The sequence below is a fragment of the Phyllostomus discolor genome, chromosome 3 (assembly GCF_004126475.2).
Source record: "Phyllostomus discolor isolate MPI-MPIP mPhyDis1 chromosome 3, mPhyDis1.pri.v3, whole genome shotgun sequence".
Classification (NCBI taxonomy): domain Eukaryota; kingdom Metazoa; phylum Chordata; class Mammalia; order Chiroptera; family Phyllostomidae; genus Phyllostomus; species Phyllostomus discolor.
Window position 1 is genome coordinate 157,645,873 of NC_040905.2, and position 19,280 is coordinate 157,665,152.

General features: G+C 34.2%; 1 protein-coding gene and 1 pseudogene across 16 annotated transcripts in view; one reads left to right on the top strand and one right to left on the bottom strand.

Moving 5' to 3' along the window:
• The window catches only part of PTPRD (protein tyrosine phosphatase receptor type D), a 1,502,332-nt gene that overhangs the window by 167,534 nt on the left and 1,315,518 nt on the right, over window positions 1-19,280 (top strand). For all 16 annotated transcript variants that reach the window (XM_036021603.1, XM_036021605.1, XM_036021607.1 and 13 more), the window contains exon 3: window positions 18,273-18,311. The gene's annotated coding sequence lies outside the window, so the exon portion shown is untranslated. The remainder of the gene's footprint in view (window positions 1-18,272; window positions 18,312-19,280) is intronic.
• Window positions 1,105-1,916, bottom strand: LOC114513022 (annotated as a pseudogene).

Genomic DNA, 19,280 nt, shown 5'->3' on the forward strand with positions numbered 1-19,280 from the left:
TTGCTGACTTTATTTATTATTTATAAAATACTCTTGGTACTGACAAAGAAAACAAGGTACATCATTCCCCTGGGACCAAGACTTTTGAACATAGTCTTAGTGGTGCAGAGAATTAAGTAACACTGACAGCATCTAAGTTTTATCGATGGCACTGAGACTAAGTCTGCACTTGTCACAATTCATTCTTAGCAGATATCCAGGCTGGGGCAGGGATTAAAAAGCAAACACACACACTCACACACAAAGCCTGGACCCGGGTTATCTTGGAGGATATCTATATACATAATAACCCTGAGAAGTCTAATTTTGGGGTGTCCTTGTAAAAAGATTCTTAAATGTTAAATATTTAATTAATGGGGAATTGGTAAACAGCACCTAGGAACATTTTTCTGTTTTATTGTGTGCATATGTGTGTGTTTATATTTCATTCAACTACTATAGCATGAGTGGGACAATGAACCTTCTGCAGATATATGAAGAGCTGCGTTGAAAGATCAAAATTAACTGGCAAAGTATTTCCATTATTTCTTGATTATGCTTTAATGCAGTAGTCTGCAACCTTTTTAGCACCAGGGATCAGTTTTGTGGAAGACAATTTTTCCCTGGACCTCAATGGAGGGAGGGGATGGTTGCAGAATGATTCAAGCTCATTACATTTATTGTGCACTTTATTTCTATTATTATTACATTATAATATATAATTTAATAGTTATACAACTCACAATAATGCAGAATTGGTGGGAGCCCTGAGCTTGTTTTCACGCAACTAGACAGTTCCATCTGGCGGTGATAGAAGACACTGACACCCGAAGTGTGTTGCTTATGTCCAGTCCACTCCGTAATCTCATTTTGGTTGCTGTCACTGCAGAAAACCTTACTGCACAAAGATAGGATGTTGGAAATGGAAGCAGGCTTTTCAGTGCTCTTGCAGCAATATCAGGATATTCCACTTCGACTTTATTTTATTTATTTATTTATTTATTTATTTATTTATTCTTTGCCTGAAGCAGTCATTTATTTTTTTTCCTTTAAGGGTACAGAAAATCTGCATATAGGCAAGGCAATAAATTCTCATTATAAAAATACCCCCATCCACATAGTCAAGGTCTCCATCAGATTCCATGGTGAGCATGTTTGATGACACGTTCTATTCCACAGGTGCATTGTCTTGTGAGTCTGTGGGATTATGATCAATTCTTTCTGGAAATATTAGCTTCTGACTGCTTTCTTGATCAGTAAATACTGTGCTACTTCATTGGGCTCAGTAAAGGAAGGTGGAACATGGGTTAAATTAGCAATTTTTCTCTCTAGTGATGAATATTCCCATAACATGTCAGTCTTGTCTGCCTGGTGGTAAAGTCTCATGTCATTTATCCTGATAAGCACTCAATCAGTTCTCAAAAAACAAAACAAAACAAAACAACAACAACAAAAGTATCAGCAGAAAAAATCTTGAAGGAATTACTCTAATTTTCATGCTCACACTTGAAACTCCTTGATTGTGAAGTTCATCCTTAAACAGAAAAGCTTCAAAAAACTTAATCTGTTCCTTGGCTTTCAATTTCTCTGTATCTATATGATCTTTTGTAGGTACAACATTTAACTTGAGAGAATCTCCAAGTAATGGTCCCATATAATCTGTTGTGTAAGTCCAATTGTGTGGTTTAATCACCACCTTGGAGCGTTCACCCTTCATCCTGCTTTCCTGCCACTCTTCTGCACAGGGTACTTTGAACATTCCTTGGTAGTTGTTTACACATCTTAAAGCATCTGTAGCATTGAACTTGATTCCAAAGCCAGAACAGTGCTGGATTCTTAAAACATCTCTGACCACCATTTCAGGGAGGGATGGCATATGCAATTCATCAGCTGACTTCTTCATGCCCGCTGACTTCATGATGTGGGTCTTGGTAGCTGTCCGTTTCCAGGGCCTGAAGAAGAAATCCCAGTGGCTTCTCTGGAAGCCATGGATCATTATAGCTAAGGTGGGGACTGTGTGGGCCACATAGGTGGTACAGTGTGCACCTGTTCCCCACCTCACTGAGGCCCAGTCCTTGCCTTGACTTTAACCCACTCACTTTCTGCTGTGTGTCCTGGTTCCTAATTGGGGGACTACTGCTTTAAAGTCTTTAAACATTTAGTGTTTGTGAAACTAACTGGATCCCTATTAAGGTGGCCCTGTCTGAGCACCTTGGGTTAATGTCTCACACTGAAATGAAAAAGGCAGAAAATCGAGCCTTTGAAGAAAGCAGGTGGATTTCAAGAACTGGGGAAGGAATACCCAAATTTAGAGAATGGGGAATATAGGAAAGTTTCCATTGGCTCTTTGAGTCCCAGGACATCTTAGGCTCCTCCAGCAAATGATCCCAGTATTCCACTAGTTTATCAAATGGCATTTTACCTCAAAATATCTTGGCAGTGGTTGAAACTGTTTCACTTTTTTAGGATTCCTAATATTTTTCTAAATGAGAACTTACTTGTTAATAAACATATTTTTTTAAAATGCAAACCACTGTGGGAAGTAAGGGGTACTAGCTCTCCACATGTTTAATGTGAATCAGTTAATGTTCACCCTTTGCTCTAAAAAACCCTGAAATTGGTTACAGTGGAACAAGCAGAAGTCTTGATGCAGGATTGGGGAAAAGGAAGGGATAAGTAGTTTAAGACTGTGTTTTCTCAGCAAAAATCATTTATGGTACACACCTTGGTTTGTGTGTATCTGAGCCAGGGAACCTATTTTCCTTTGTGTTGGTGCTATAGTCTAGAAGTTTAATCTCTTTATTTCCAGCCATACTTTTTGTTTGCTTTTTAATTGAAAAAAAGCAAAAATAATGTGTTTCTTTTCTGAGTGTCATCATTATTCTGTTTATGAGCATTTCAATAATAGATACATGGAGGATATAATTGTTAGAATACACTTAAACATCTGAATAATTATTACCTTTGATTTTGCTTATGCATTGGGGAGTTGAATAAAGGAAGTTGATATAATAGCATAAACGATATAAAATTTGTATCAGTAATAGTTGATAAACAAAGAGTAATGATTATGTAAAACAGGTTTACACGAATCATACAAAAATTGATTTTTTACCATTGTTATCAATTAAAATACTCATTTCTAAAATCCCATGCATTTTTTGTAAAAGTAGTTTCACACACATTTGTCAGTCTACGAGCAACCCTTACCATTCTTATGTAGATAGTAAGAAAGGATTGCTAGTTACTTGAAGTGACTTTAGCTAATACAAATTTAACTGAATTCAACTTCTTTTTCTCCTTTTTTTTTCCCAATGAGTGAGGGAGAATAGAGGGAGGGGGGATTACTTAACAGAATTGTCCTAATAAATATAGTCTCCTAACTTTTGCCTTATGAGATTTCCAAATGTGTTCTTTTAATATAAATCCATTCCTGAGGCCTTCCTTCCTTAAAAAAACAAAAAAAGAATTTAGAACATACAAGCACTATTTATTAATAAAAGGCACACTTCCTCCATTGACCCTGGGGTGTGTAGACTCCCTAGACTGTATGAAGAGTATTGTCTTGTTATAGTCTTGAACAGAATTACGACTGCCAAACAATGATCGAGCTGATAATGCCAGCCCATGTTTTACTATGTTCACTGCTTTTAGGGTTTAGGGTTCAATAAATAATACCCTGTTCTCCCTGTACTGAGCTTGGAATCAATTCAGAATTAAGACTCAAGAAATAGACAAATGGAGATCAAATAGCCAGTTTTATTTTAAAGATGATTAGAAAATGTGGTTTTCAATGCTTAGGCAAATAGGGTCAATACCCCACCACTGAGTTAAGGAAACTTTCCAACTTAGTCATTCCCACATCACAACCACCAGTGGCTTGTCCCAAAAGGACCAAGTTGACCCCTCTAAGCTTATCACATGGCAAGAGGAAATTTGACTGAGATATAGAGACCAGCAGGCATTGAGAGAGGCAAGAGCCCAAGGGTCTGAGCAAGACAAATTCTGTGCCTTCTGCCAGAATTTGGGGTCAGGAGATCAGGGAGAAGGCCATGTCTGTTGCTCTAATGTTAACTTATGCAAAATTACTAAGTTAAAGTCTAAAGAAAATACACTCCAAACTCAAAGCTTTTGCTCAGACAGACTGCCAGTGTTAACTCCTTTATTGCTGAGAAGTACTGTGACTTCAGCATGTGTCATTCACTGCCATTGGTTTTAGTTCCTTCAGCATTTCAGAAGTACTCTCCCCATGAAGGGAACCACCATTCTGCTTTTCTGTGTAGTTTTTAATTACTTATGTATGTATCACTTGCAATATATTATGCCAGTTTTTGAACTTGAAATAAATTGAGTCATGCTAGACATAATCCTCTATCTTCTTTCTTTTTCTAGTCCTGGTTCTAAATAATCTGTTAAAATAATATCTGGCTGTAATTTATAATACCATGTGCTACAATTTACTTATCTTCTATGTATCACTGATCATTTTTTATTCTAGCTATTAAAGATAATTTTTCTTCATTAACAATTGTTTTTAATAATACTTACGCAAATATTTAACAATGCACACTGAAAAGCCCTCATCAAACATTGAAGGAATCCTTTAGCATGGTGTCTTTTTATTTTTATTGTAATTTTTCTGTTAGTTACCACTTATCTCCCTTATAGTCCTTCCCCCTATGATCCATGTCCATGAGTCCTTTATGCTTTTCCCTGGATGATTCCACCCCTAATCCCTCGACCCATAGCTGTCATCCTGCTATCTATAAGTCTGTCTCTATTTTGCTTAATTCATTTTGTTCATTGGATTCCACATATGATTGAAATCATATGGTATTTTCATTTTTCTGACTAGCTCATTTTAGTTAGCTTAATGTTCTTCAGGTCCATCCATGCTGTCACAAGTGGTAGAATTCTCTTCTTTTTATGGCCAAGTAGTATTCCATTCTGTAAACATTTTATAGCTGCTTTATCCATTCATCTACTGATGGACATTTGGGCTGCTTCCATATCTTGGTGATTGTAAATAATGCTGCAGTGGTGCTTATGTAAATTGGTGATTGTAAATAATGGTGCTTATGTTCTTTTGAATTAGTGCTTTGGGTTTCTTCACATATATTCCCAAAAGTGGGATCTCTGGGTCAAAAGGTATATCCATGTTTCATTTTTGAAAGTGTCTCCATACTGCTTTCCACAGTGGCTGCACCAGTTTGCATTTCCACCAATAGTGCGAAAGCATCCCCCTTTCTCCACATCTTTGTCAGCACTTGTTGTTGATTTATTGATGATAGCCATTCTGACAGGTTTGATATGGTATCTCATTGTAGTTTCAATTTGCATTTTCTGATGCTTAGAGACATTGAATGTCTTTGCATATGTCTATCAGCCATCTGTATGTTCTCTTTGGAGAAGTGTCTATTCAGGTCCTTTGCCCATTTTTTTTCAAATTTATTGTTGAGTTCTGGTTTTCCACCTCTTTCCCCATTTCTCACTTTTTAATTGGATGTTTATTTGTTTGTTGGTGTTGAATTTTATAAGTTCTTTATAAATTTTGGATATGAACCCCTTATCAGATGTGTCAGTGAATATGTTCTTCCATTCCTTAGGTTGTCTTTTTATTTTGTTGATGGCTTTCTTTGCTGTGCAGAAACTTTATAGTTTGATATAGTTCTATTTATTTAGTTTTAATTTTGTTCCCCTTGCTTAAGGAGATATATCAGATAAAAATATTGCTATGAGCAATGTCAGATTTTACGGCCTATGTTTTCTTTTAGAATTTTTATGATTCGGGGTTAACATTTCAGTCTTTAATCCATTTTTTTTAAAGTTGTGGGGTTTTTTTTAAAGATTTTATTTATTTATTTTTAGGGAGGGAAGGGATGGGGAGGGGGAGAGAGAGAGAGAGAGAGAGAAACATTAATGTGCTGTTGCTGGGGGTTATGGCCTGCAACCCAGGAATGTACCCTGGCTAGGAATCAAACCTGGGACACTTCCAGTTTTAATTTATTCTTGTGTGTGGAGTAAGAGAGGTGGTCTAGTTTCATTTTGTTTTGCACAAAGCTGTCCAATTTTCCGAACAGTATTTATTGAATTAACTATCTTTAGCCCATCATATGTGCTTGCTCCCTCTGTCAAATATTAATTGACTATAAAGTTGTGGCTTTAGTTCTGGGCTCTCTATTCTCTTCCATTGGTCTACATGTCTGTTTTTATGCCAGTACCATGTTGCTTTGATGACTATGGTCTTATAATATAGTTTGACATTAGGTAGCATGATTCCTCCAACTTTGTTCTTTTTTCTCACACTAGCTCTTGCTATGTGGGGCCTTTTGTGGTTCCATATAAATTTTTGAAATATTTATTCTGGTTCTGTGAAATATGTCAATAGAATCTTTTTTTTAAAAGGAAAGATCTTAGAATATGCATTATTAAGCTTTTTTAAAAAGATTTTATTTATTTATTTTTTAGAGAGGGAAGGGAGGGAGAAAGAGAGAGAGAGAAACATCAATGTGCGGTTGCTGGGGGCCATGGCCTGCAACCCAGGCATGTGCCCTGACTGGGAATTGAACCTGCGATGTTTTGGTTTGCAGCTCGCACTCAATCCACTGAGCTATGCCAGCCAGGGCCGTCATTAGAATCTTGGTATGAATTTCATTGAATCTCTAGATTGGTACCATGGACATTTTAATGATGTTAATTCCTCCTATCCATAAACATGTTGTATGTTTCCACTTATTTGTGGATCTTCAATTCTTTTCTTTAATGTCTTATAATTTTCTAAGTACTGGTATTTTATATCTTGATTAACTATATTCCTAGGTAATTTTTTAATTCAATTGTAAATTGGATGGTTTTCTCATCTTTTCCTTTCTGATAGTTCATTATTGGTATATAAAAATTCAACTGATTTTTGGATATTAGTATAGTTCTACTTGACAAATTCATTTATCAGCTCTAGTAGTTTTTGGTGAAATATTTTGGGTTATCTATATGCAGTATAATGTCATCTGCAATTATGATAATTTTACTTCTTCCTTTCCACTTTGGATAACTTTCATTTCCTCTTCTTGTCTGATTTTCATGGCTAGGATTTATAGAACTATTTTGAATAAAAGTAGTGAAAGCAAACATCACTGTCATGTTCCTGATTTTAAGGAAATGCTTTTAATTTTTCCCCTTTGAGTATGATATTGTCTGTGGGTTTGTCATATATGACCTTCATTATGTTGAGTTTATATGGAACAGCAAAGAATCAAGTAGTCACAGCAATCTTGACAAAAATAACATAGTTGTAGGAATCATGTTGCCTGATATCAAACTATACTATAGGGCCATAATAATAAAAACAGCATGGCATTTGGATAACCACATATAGATCACTAAAACAGAAGAGAGAGCCAAGAAATAAACCCACCCTTTTATGATAATTAATATTTGAGAAAGGAGACAAGAATATACAATGGGGTAAAGATAGTTGATTCAATAAATGTTGTTATAAAAGATGGACAGATATGTGAAAAAATAATGAAACTAGACCCCCTTGTTTTTTTAGCTCTTTTTAAAAATTTTAATTTAATATTTATTGAGTTTTTTTCATTACCATTTTTCTCCTTATACTCCCCTCCCTCTAGCAATCACCACATTGTTGTCCATGTCCATGAGTCCTTTTTCATTTTTGTTCAATATATCCACCCTCTAACCTCCCCCGCTCTACTAGTTGTTATCTGCTCTCCATCTGTGAGTCTCTGTTAGCTCATTTTGTTCATTAGATTCCACATATAAGTGAAATCATATGGTATTTATCTTTCTCTGACTGGTTTATTTTACTTAGCATGATGTTCTTCAGTTCCATTTATACTATCACAAAGAGTAAAATTTTTCTTCTTTTTTTTATGGCGAGTAGTATTCCATTGTGTAAATGCCCTGTGGTTGTTTTATCCACTCATCCTTTGATGGACATTTGTGATGCTTCTGTATCTTGGCCTTTGTAAATAATGCTGCAATAAACATAGTGTTGCTTATGTTCTTATGAATTAGTATTCTGGGTTAAACCACCTTCTTACACCATACAAAAGAATAAACTAAAAATAGATTAAAGACTTAAATGGAAGAATCAAAACTATAAAAATTCCAGAGGAAAATATAGGCATTAAAACATCAGTCATTTCACCCTGGCTGGCGTAGCTCAGTGGATTGAGTGCCTGCTGGGAGCCAAAGTGTCCCAGGTTCGATTCCCAGCCAGGGTACATGCTTGGGTTACAGACCATAACCCCCAGCAACTGCACATTTATGTTTCTCTCTCTCTCTCTTCCCTCTCTAAAAGTAAATAAATAAAATCTTAAAAAAAAATCAGTCATTTCATCTATATCTATCTATATCTTGGGCAAGGGAAACAAACAAGAGGTATAAACAAATTGAAGTATGTTAATCTAAAAAGCTTTTGCAGAGCAAATTAAACCATTAACAAAATTTAAAAAGAAACACAATAGGAGAGCATATTCATTAATGATACATATGGTAAGGGGTTAGTAGTCAAAACTTATGAAGAACTTATAAAACTTAACATAAAAAATTCAACTTAAGAAATGGGCAAAGGACCTGAAGAGATACTTCTCCAAGGAACACATATAGATGGCCAAAGACATGAAAGATGCCCAAAGTCACTAATCATCACAGAAATGCAAATTAAAACTACAATGAGATATCACCTCATACCTGTCTGAATGGCAGGCATAAATAAATCATCAAACAACAAGTGCTGGTGAGGATAGGAGAAATGGAAACCCTTTTTCACTGTTGTGGGAATGCTGATTGGCACAACCACTTTGGAAAGTAGTGTGGAGTTTTTAAAAAAATTAAAAGTGGAACTGCCCTGTGACCCAAATTTCCACTTTTGGGAATATATATGGAGAAATCTGAAACACTAATTCTTTTTTTTTTCAATGATTTTATTTATTTATTTTAGAGAGGGGAAGGGAGGGAGAAAGAGAGGGAGAGAAACATCAATACATGGTTGCATTTTGAGTGCCTCTACTGGGGAGCTGGCCCGCAGCTGAGGCATGTGCCTTGACTGGGAATCAAACCCATGACCCTTTGGTTTGCAGGCTGGAACTTAACCCACTGAGCCACACCAGCCTGAAACACTAATCCTAATAAATAAATGCACCCCTCTATTCATTGCAGTGGTATTTTCAAAGGTAAGATTTGGAAGCAGGCCAAGTTTCAACAATAGATGAGTGGACAAATAAATTGGGGTACATTTGTACCATGAGATACTACTCAGCCATGAAAAAGAAGGAAATCTTAGCCTTTGCAAAAGCATGGATGGACTTGAGATATGAAGTGAAATAAGCCAATCCAAGATATACAAGTACCATATGATTTTACTTATATGTGGAATCTTGTGAAGAAAATAAACTAACAAACAGAATAGGAACAGACTTATAGATTGAGAGAGGGGTATTAAGAGTGTGAGAATGGAGGGGTATTGGGGGCTGGGTGAAAAAAAACAAAAGGATTGAACAACAAAAAAGGAAAACTCATAAATGCAAACAACAGTATGGTGATTACCAGAGATAAAGGCAGATGGGGGGAGGTTGAATAGGGTAAAGGGGTGGAAATATTGATGGAAGGAGACTGAATTCTGGTGACCATAAAATATAATATATAGATGATACATTATTATTATTTTAATGATTTATTTTATCATATTTTCCATTACCATTAATTACCCTCTTACCCTCTGAATTATATGCCTGAAACCTGTATAATTTTATTAACCAATGTCACCCCAATCAATTCAATAAATAAATAATAAAATAAAAAATAATTGAGACCTAAAACAGACATGCCAAGCCTACTCTTAGTTTCTCTGAGGGCAATTTATGCAGTCAGAAGAGTTCTAGAATATACATTCAGTGACTTAAGTTTTGGGTACAATCAGCACGACTGTGAGTGTGCGATACCATGTGTGATGTTTTAAACTCTTCTTTCAGTTACAGCTTATGACTTTGAAGAGAGCTTTGAATAGGGGCTGTGAGAAGCTATCTACACAGATGGTGTTGAGGAATGGGTCATTATTTACGGTACCAAAGAAATGGGCCCTTAGGAAGGACAGATTGCATCTCAGGCTCAGGTTTGTCTAAACTTTTGAGCCTTCACTCTGGCAAAAACACTGTTTGAGGTTTCTTCATAGGAATACCTACTTAATACTTACAGCAATCCTGTAAGAACTAGGTATTGAAATCTCCTTTTGGTAGATTAGATAAATTTTCTGAATTAATAAAACTCAAAAGAGGTAGACTCAGAAACAAACGTTGACCTTTCAGTTTTAGTCACAGCTTTCTAACATGGCTATCTCCTTCTGAAGGATCTGTAGTATGCATTTGGCAGGTGACTTTCCATTTTCATAAAATGGTTTTGTTCACTCATGCATTAATTTTTTAGTAATATTTAGTTATTTGTTAAGAGATACCTATCCTCTAAAGTTATATTGAGCATGAGATGTGCAGAGAGGACCAAGAAATAAACACATGTGGAATACAGAGTGTCCCAAAGGGTTTAACAGAAAGGAAAACTTACTTTATTTAAATGGATGCCTAAAGTGGACATTATTTGGAATAGTGGAAATCACACAGAAAGAAGTACAATTATGTTCAGTAATTATCTGGAAAAAAGTAAATAAAGATAGTAACAATAGAATTGATTTTGTGCCTCTGTATAACAGTATAATGAGTATGTATAACATAAAAAGGAAACTTGAAATTTTAGCAAATGTACCTGAAGATAATACCACAGGTACCACTGAACATTATTTGAAGTACATACCTTGATCAAAAGAAACCAGTAGAGGAGTGAAAAGAGTTGATACTTACAAGGTACATATCTAAATGGAAACCTAAGGGTTGAAGTATTGTATGAAGGCTTTATGTTACATATATGTGTGAGAAGAAAAGGAGAATCACATACAATGTCCTTATAAGCCTACCAGGATTTTTAAGGCAGGCTGAGAATATGAGTGAGGTTCTGGGATGACCTCAGATTTTTAACGTAACTTGTACATAAATAAGAGCTAAGGTTTTCTTACTCCATCATCATACTCAAACATTGTTTCTGTCCTTTCCTTTCATTCTTCTTCAGAATTGAAAAAAGTGAATCATACATTCTATTAACTACCCATATGCATGTTTAAGTTAACATTAGTACCCAAAGCATTCAGCTTCTAATCTCAACACACTGCTGAATGTCTCTTTCTAAAGGCAGTAATGAAGACCAAATGTCTGTTTTCCTCATCTTGGAATATTCTAAAGAACATTTTATATTGCTGACACCCTTTGTTTTTGGCTCTTGTCTCCTTGCTTCTACATCTATTTAATTTTCTTGGCCAATTCTGTTTATTATGTCTTTTTGCAGCCTATTCCAGAATCACTGATGTTCCCCTAAGTATCCATTATCAGTTGTCACTGTGGTATCTGTTTCTTCCATGCTTCATCATTCACTATAACACTGGTAAATCTCAAATTTGTATCTTCAGTTTATAGCATTCTCCTAATTTCAGATCTTCATGTTCAGGTGGGTACTAGAACTACCCAATTAGACAACATATAGGATTCTAAAGTGCCATTCATTTAAAATTTTACTTCTCATGTTTGTCTAACAATCACTTGTTTAGAGTGTCTCATTTCAATTAAAGGCATCATCACCCTACTCCAAAATTTCACCTGCTTTATCTTCATATTGCTAACAAACTCCCCAAGTCTTGCCATCATTAAGACTTTCAAATCTGTTCTGAAATGGTCTTCAAATACTGGTCATATCTCTTTCTATCATGAACTTTGAAACCTGGCTACAAAGAATGTATTGCCATCCATGTTGTTACATATGGCATTTTTCGTGTTTGGAATATATCTACACCCCAGTTAAAGTCATCTTCCTCTCTACCTGGAAGAGCTGGTCATTTCCACTAGTGAGATGACTAGCCTGTGTATTTACTTTAACATGCATTTCCTTCTACTAACATTATTTGCTCTTTTTAATTGAGAAAAGTCAGTGCTGGTGCATTCTATTAATTTCAAACAAAATCAGCTTAGAAACAAAAGTAGTGTTAGAGATAAAATGGAACCACTTTTTAAGATGAGTTTCTATTTGAAGAGGAAGATATAAAAATTCTAAATCTGTATATATGTCTTAATGTAGCCTAATATATACAAATGAAATAATGCAGCTAAAAGGAAAAAAGTGACCAACTCAAAATCATGGTGGGAGATTATAACATCTATATTCCAATATCTGAAAAAACAATATAATTAGCATATTCAATATAATTTATGTATATTGAGCAATGTACACAATTGTAGAGTATATATTATTTTTAAGTACACACAGAACATTTTTAAAAATTGACCAGATGCTAAATCATAAAACAAATTTCAATGTATTATACAGTGAGTGCTTTGTACACAAATTAATTTGAACCAGAAAATCTCCATATATTAGGAAAATTAAAACAGACATTTTGGAATACTTCTTGAATTAAAAATATATTTATAAATGAATGAAAGTAACAAAACTAAAGCCAAAGTTAGAGTGAAGTGTAATTTAATGTACAATAAGAAAAGAAAAGAATAGGACAGAAAATCAGTTATTAGCATCTATCTCAAGTTGTTGGGGGAAAACAACACATTTAACCCAAATACAGGAGAAAGAGAAAAGTAATAAAAACCAGGGGTAATATAAGGAAAATATTATATTGTATATTATATCAAACATACAATAGAGACAATCAACAAAACCAAAATTGGTTCTTTATATAAACTAATAAAGGTGAAAGATATTGATGTGCCTAACCAAATGTAAAATAAAGGGGATGGAGGAGAGTGGTCTCAATAATAACTAATATCAGAAATAAGAAGTCAAATATCTACAAATCGAGAAGATACTAAAAGGATGTTGAAAGAATGTTGAAAGAATGTTAGAAATTACTTAAAAATAAAATTTTGAATAAAATAAACTAGTAAAATATAACTTAAAACTAACAAGAACAAGACAGCACAAATAATCATGTATCAAAGTAATCAATAATTTAAAAACCTGTATAACTAAAACTGTTAGAAGAATCTCAGTATAATGATATCTACCAAACATCTACGACAAATATTGGACTTAGTAGTAAAGTGTCCCTTTCAGATCAAGAGAAAGATGCCCAGGGCCACCACTTCTATTAACTATTGTGCATATATTTAATGTCTAATACATTAATATATATTAGCAAGTTTGCTCAACATAAAACCAGTAAAAAATATCTTGTATTTCTATATTCAGGTGACAAATAGAAAATAGAAATACTTGGCAATGTCATAAAATATAAAATAGAAATGAATATTGAAAGGTATAAAACCTCTACATAGAACATTGCACTACATTACTGAAAGAAATAAGACAAAGAATAAAAAGACAACCCATATAAGGGGAGAAAATGTTTGAAAATCATATATCGTATTAGTAATTAATATCCAGAATATAAAATGAATAATGAGATCCCAACAATAAAAAAGACAACCAAATTAAAAAGTGGATGAAGGATTCAAATAGACATTTCTCCAAATATGATTTAGTAATGGACAATAACCACACAAAAAATTTTTCAACATCTGTAGGAAAATGCTAATCAAAACTACAATGAGAAACAAACTCATAGATACAGAGAACAAATTGATTTTTGTCAGATGAGAGGGAAGCTGGGGGAAATGAGTAGAAAAGTAAAGAGATTAAGAAGTACCAGTTGGCAGTTATAAAAATAGTCACAGAAATGTAAAGCTCAGCACAGGAAGATAGTCAATAATATTGTAATAACTATGTACAGTGTCAGGTGAGTCTTAGTCTTATCTGAGTGATCACTTCATATGTTATATAAATGTCTAATCACTGTGTTGTACACCTGAAACCAATATACTTTATGTCAACTGTAATTGAGTTTTTACAAAATTTTAAAAACACAATGAAATTATACTCACTGACTATAATGACCACAGCTTTTTTAAAAAAATAATAATGCTAATGCATTGCTGGTAGAAATATAAAATGTTTTACTCGCTATGGAAAATAGTTTGGTGTTTTTCAAATAGTTAAACATAGAATTACCATATGACCTAGAAATTCTACTCCTAAATATATGCTGCAAAGGATTAAAAACATATTTTCCCACAAAAACAATTTTACACAAATTTTCAGCAGCATTATTCATAATAGCCAAAAAATTAAACAGTGGAAAACCCTCTAATAACTGGATAAACAAAATATGCTTTATTCACCCTGGCTGGCATAGCTCAGTGGATTAAGCATGGGCTGCGAACCAAAGCATCGCAGGTTCGATTCCCAGTCAGGGCACATGCCTGGGTTGCAGGCCATAGCCCCCACCAGCCGCACATTGATGTTTCGCTCTCTCTCTCTCTCTCCCTCTCTCTCTCTCTCCCTCCCTTCCCTCTCTAAAAAAAATAATAAATCTTAAAAAAATATGCTTTATTCAGCCATAGGAATAGAATACTCTTATGTATGGAAACATGCTACGTACAATAAGCTAGACACAGATCTCCACAAATTTTGTGACTCCCCATTCATTTGAGATGTCCAGAATAGGCAAATCCATAGAAATAGTATCTACATCTCTAGGTTGCCAGAAGAATTGATAATGGAGAATTGGAATTGATTGTCAATAATTTCAGGTATTAGTAATGTTCTAGAAATAGTGGTGATGTTTACACAAAATTGTGAACATACTATTAACCACTAAATTTTACAATTTAAAATGGTGAATTTTATATTATGTGAATTATATTCCAAACTCTTAATGAAGGAAGAGGTAGAAGGGCCTGTTCTACCAGTTACCACTGTATTTCAAGAAGTTACTGTCAATGTAGGAAACATTCAAACCTGTAGAAAATGTTTGTGAGTTTATTTGAGCCAAACTGATGACAATGCCAGGACGCAGATTCTCAGAGGATTGAGAACTGCTCCAAAGAATGGCAGTTTAGCACCTTATTTTATGCAGTACAATCAAAAGAGGAGGCACGAGTGGGTTGCGAGAAGTCCATTGGTGATAGATTAGGAGGGCAGGAGAAAGCAGACTGTGGGGGAGAGAGGGAACCTCTGGGATTGGATAAAATGTAAAATGATAGGTACTTTCACACAAGTAGGTACAGAATACTTAATAGTCAATAATTAACCCAATAATAATAATGAGGGGATTTGTGGTCTTCCCCTGATGCAGTGCCTATGCTATGAGGGGTCTGGAAAACATTCCAAAGATATCTTAGATGCAAAAAGACAACAGGCAGGCTCAGTTAAAGTAAACACTGACCTTTGGTTGGGGAAAAATCCTGGCCTAGGCCACAACTACCCATGGTGAACTGCTTTAAGAAAGTTTTAATTTCAGACCAACCTATGTAGTGCTTCCGGTCTCTGAGTTTGTAAGGCTGCCACGTGAGCCTCCCCTGAGCTGGTCAGGTTTTGCAGGTGGCCCCTGTTCTTCCACATTACTTAAAGTAAGACAGTGTGATACAAACAAGTAGATTTTTGGATTAGATATGAGAGGCAAATACATCATAACAAAGCTTTTAGAAGAAAATAGAGAAGAATATCTATGATCATTTTGTATAACAAACAGGACACAAAAATAAAATAAAGAGATAGCTAAATTTGACTGTAGTAAATTTAAAAATTAATGTGCAGCAAAAGGCACAGTGAGTAAAAGTTTGAGTTCTGGAGTGGGAAATATATTTTCACCACAAGCAACAAAGAACTCATATATAGGATACATAAAGCATTTCCACAAGTCAATGAGAAGACAACCCACAGAACATGGACACAAAATGGAAAAGTATATTCGTAAATGAATATATATAAATGACTAATACATGAGGTGCAATAAAACTCATTAATAATCAAGGAAATATAAATAAAAATATTATTATATCCTACTACACAGTAAATTAATGACTAAATTTAAGCAGAATAGAAATACTTTCTGGTGAATTTGTGCAACAATAGCAACCCTGCTAAAGTAGAACATATGCACATTTTTTGATGTAGCAATTTAGTCCCAGAAAATATCTAACAGTAATACATATACATGTATGAAATGATGCTCATAGTAGAATTATTCATAATTACTAAAAATAGAAATGATCCATACATCTGCCAATAGAGGATTGCATGTGTAAATTGCATAATGTTCCTCCAGTGGAATACTACAAAACAATGAAAAGTAACTATAGTTACAAGCAGCAAGACAGATGACTCCTTTGAGCATGCTGTGAAGGGAAAGAAACTAGACAAAAAAGAAAATAAGTGTATGATTCCGATTATGTAAGTTCAGAAATAAGGTAAAATAAAGTTATAGGATGACTAAAAAATCTGAAGACATAGACAAACACATTCAATGTCATTACATGATATGTTCAAAGGGTTTTACCTGTCTGGTGATGCCTAGTCAACAAGCCATGCTAAAGTATGGTGTGTGAGCAGCATTCATGCTGCACTTAGACAAATTCCTGAATCTGCATCTGTGTTGCCTCATATGCTTTGTGTGTGTTTTTGTTTGGACTTGTGCTTTAGCATACCACACAAGAAATAATCAAGTGGCAACTTTGCATGTATGTATATGCTTGTATATGTGCTGCATGAATATATGGTATGTGTATCTTTGTGTGTGTGTGTGTGTGTATATATACACACATATATATGCTTGTGTGTGCTATGTATGTATACAGACAAGCTATGGGCTTCTCTGTGTTAGTTTTGTTTTAGTTCTTAATTAATATAAATGGTAATTACATGAACATTCATTTTTGACAGTTTCTTAAGTTATATACATTGGTACTTTTGTAAGTTTCTTGTGTGGTTTATAACTCATAACAGAAAAATAACCCAAATTATTAAAAAAAAAGAAAATGTAACAGACATTCTCTATAGCTCTCATGAACAGAACTAAGATCCAGGGACAGAGGCTTCCAAGAGACAAACCATCCACTTACACCTTTCAAGACTGGCCAGGAAATTCAAAGAGCTCTATCATAATACAACAAAATCCACTCTTCTCAAGTGAACTGCTAATATCCTCAAATAATTCATGGTCCTAGAAAAAGAATTTTAAGAGTCATTCTGGACAGTTTTTACCAATTAGTGGTCTAGTGTTTTATATATATAATTTTGGTCAGGAACCTAATTTAAGTGTTCCGAGAAAAGGATGCAGACACATGTTTGTATACACAGTCACACACACAGGGTCAGCTCCTCTTCACCTTTACTGTGTTCTCCATTCTCTTCCATGGAATGATAGGTATTTTAATATCTAAACATTATGTGGTTTCAAACTTGATTCCCAAGACAATAAGAAAAGGTGATCATCGTAAGTTTAAAAAAGATCCTGTGTTTTATGAAAATAAATATTAGAAGTTCAATATTTCCACCCAAACACACAGGCAGGCAGGCATATTTGCAAAAGTCCTCACAATGTTTGCCAGTGCAGTCACACAAGACAACATTTATAAAACCTTTGCTTCCTGTGGCAGATGCTGGGTTTTGCGGATGTGTGCTGTTCAGATATTGCCTTTCCTTTGAATTTCAAGTACTTTTTAAAAATAGAGTCTGCATTTTAATATAATTTTTGGAAATTAAAACTTTTTAAAAATTTTTATTGTAATATCTTCCATGACTTTACTTTTCAAAAATGAATCAATATGGTGATTGCTGGGGAGGGGGGTGGTATAAAGGGATAAAAAGGAAAAAAAAATGAATCAAAGCAAAAGCTAATTACTGTCTGATAGCCAATAAAGGCAGAAAAAATGGGAAAATATTTTTTATAATATAGCTTTGGTTTGCCTTGTCCATAAGGAAATTAAATATATGTAATAAAAATGAGAAGACTTCAAGTACATTTAATAATAATAGTCTCCCTTCTTTTGAGTCTCCCATCTTTAAATGTTTCTCTTAAATATTTAATATGAATAATTGTATGGTTTCTTAATAACTAGAAACATATTATCAGGATTTAGACTATATTTCCTTCATTTTAATGATACAATATGAAATTAATAAACACTTCAATTTAGGTTAAAAATTTTACCTAAAAATGATATCCTAAGGCTTTTTAATGTATAAATTTTAATGTATAAATTTTATAATGTATAAATTTATATAACATTTATAATGTATAAATTTTTAGTGTATATATATTTAAAACAGGAAACTAAAACTACTTTTTTTTCTCTATCTTCCTTATTTTTTTATTTTATTAGGCTTGGACTCCTGGATCATCTGGTGACTTCAAAGATCTGGTAAGATATATTCCTCTGTAGTATTGTCAGTATTTTTGTGTCCTTTGCCATGAATCTTTGGAGGGTAGTTTTCCTCCTATTTTAAACTTAATCCTTTTTTTCTTAATGATCCCCTCATTTCCATGTTTTGAGGCTGAACCATAAGACCAACTGAAGGTCAATGTCATCTTAATCCATGTGTGATGATATGATAAATCCAGATACTTGAAGATTCAACTTCTTGGGTGAGGAGAATACTCCAAAGAAGGGTAGCATGTGTTTATGCAGGAAATAAAAATCACTGAAAGAGCCTGAGATAAGAAAGATTATGCAGGTAAGATGCAGAGAGTATAAATTTGAGAAATTTCCTTTTAAAAAGTATCAAATGCAATAGCAAGATAAAAACCAGAGAGGAACTGAATATGATAACTGAATTTTTAAAGGAGTTTTTCATTGCTACATTGTTGGTATTAGAGTTTACATATTATAGAACTAGAAACACACTGAAGGCACTGAAATTTTTCACATGAAAACTTAAAATTCTGAGGTGTTTGCCTGGTACATATATTGTGAGCATGGGGAAGATATCAGTGTTTAATTAAACAAACAAACAAATACACTGGTTGAAGTAGAAGTTTCCTATTAAGCTGTATTTTTCCAAACAACAGCTTTTGTATTTATTTTAGACTCTGCCTAGTTCCCCCTTTTCTTCAAATATTCTTGAATGTTGCTCACATTCAAATTGGAATCCTACTATGTTCTGAACCTATGTGTGATTATGGAAAATGATTTGTCATATTTTATTTAATTTCCTAAGGTACATTCTAGCATGGATTCTTATTCTTGTGAGCCCCCAACTTCCTTCCTCCCTAGAATACCCAGCTAAGAGTAACATGGAATTTCACTTTGATAGATTGCAGGATTACAGTCTTCCACACCATTCTTTACTAACCACTGGTTATGGCTGTGTTAGAGTGGGAGGGCTACGAG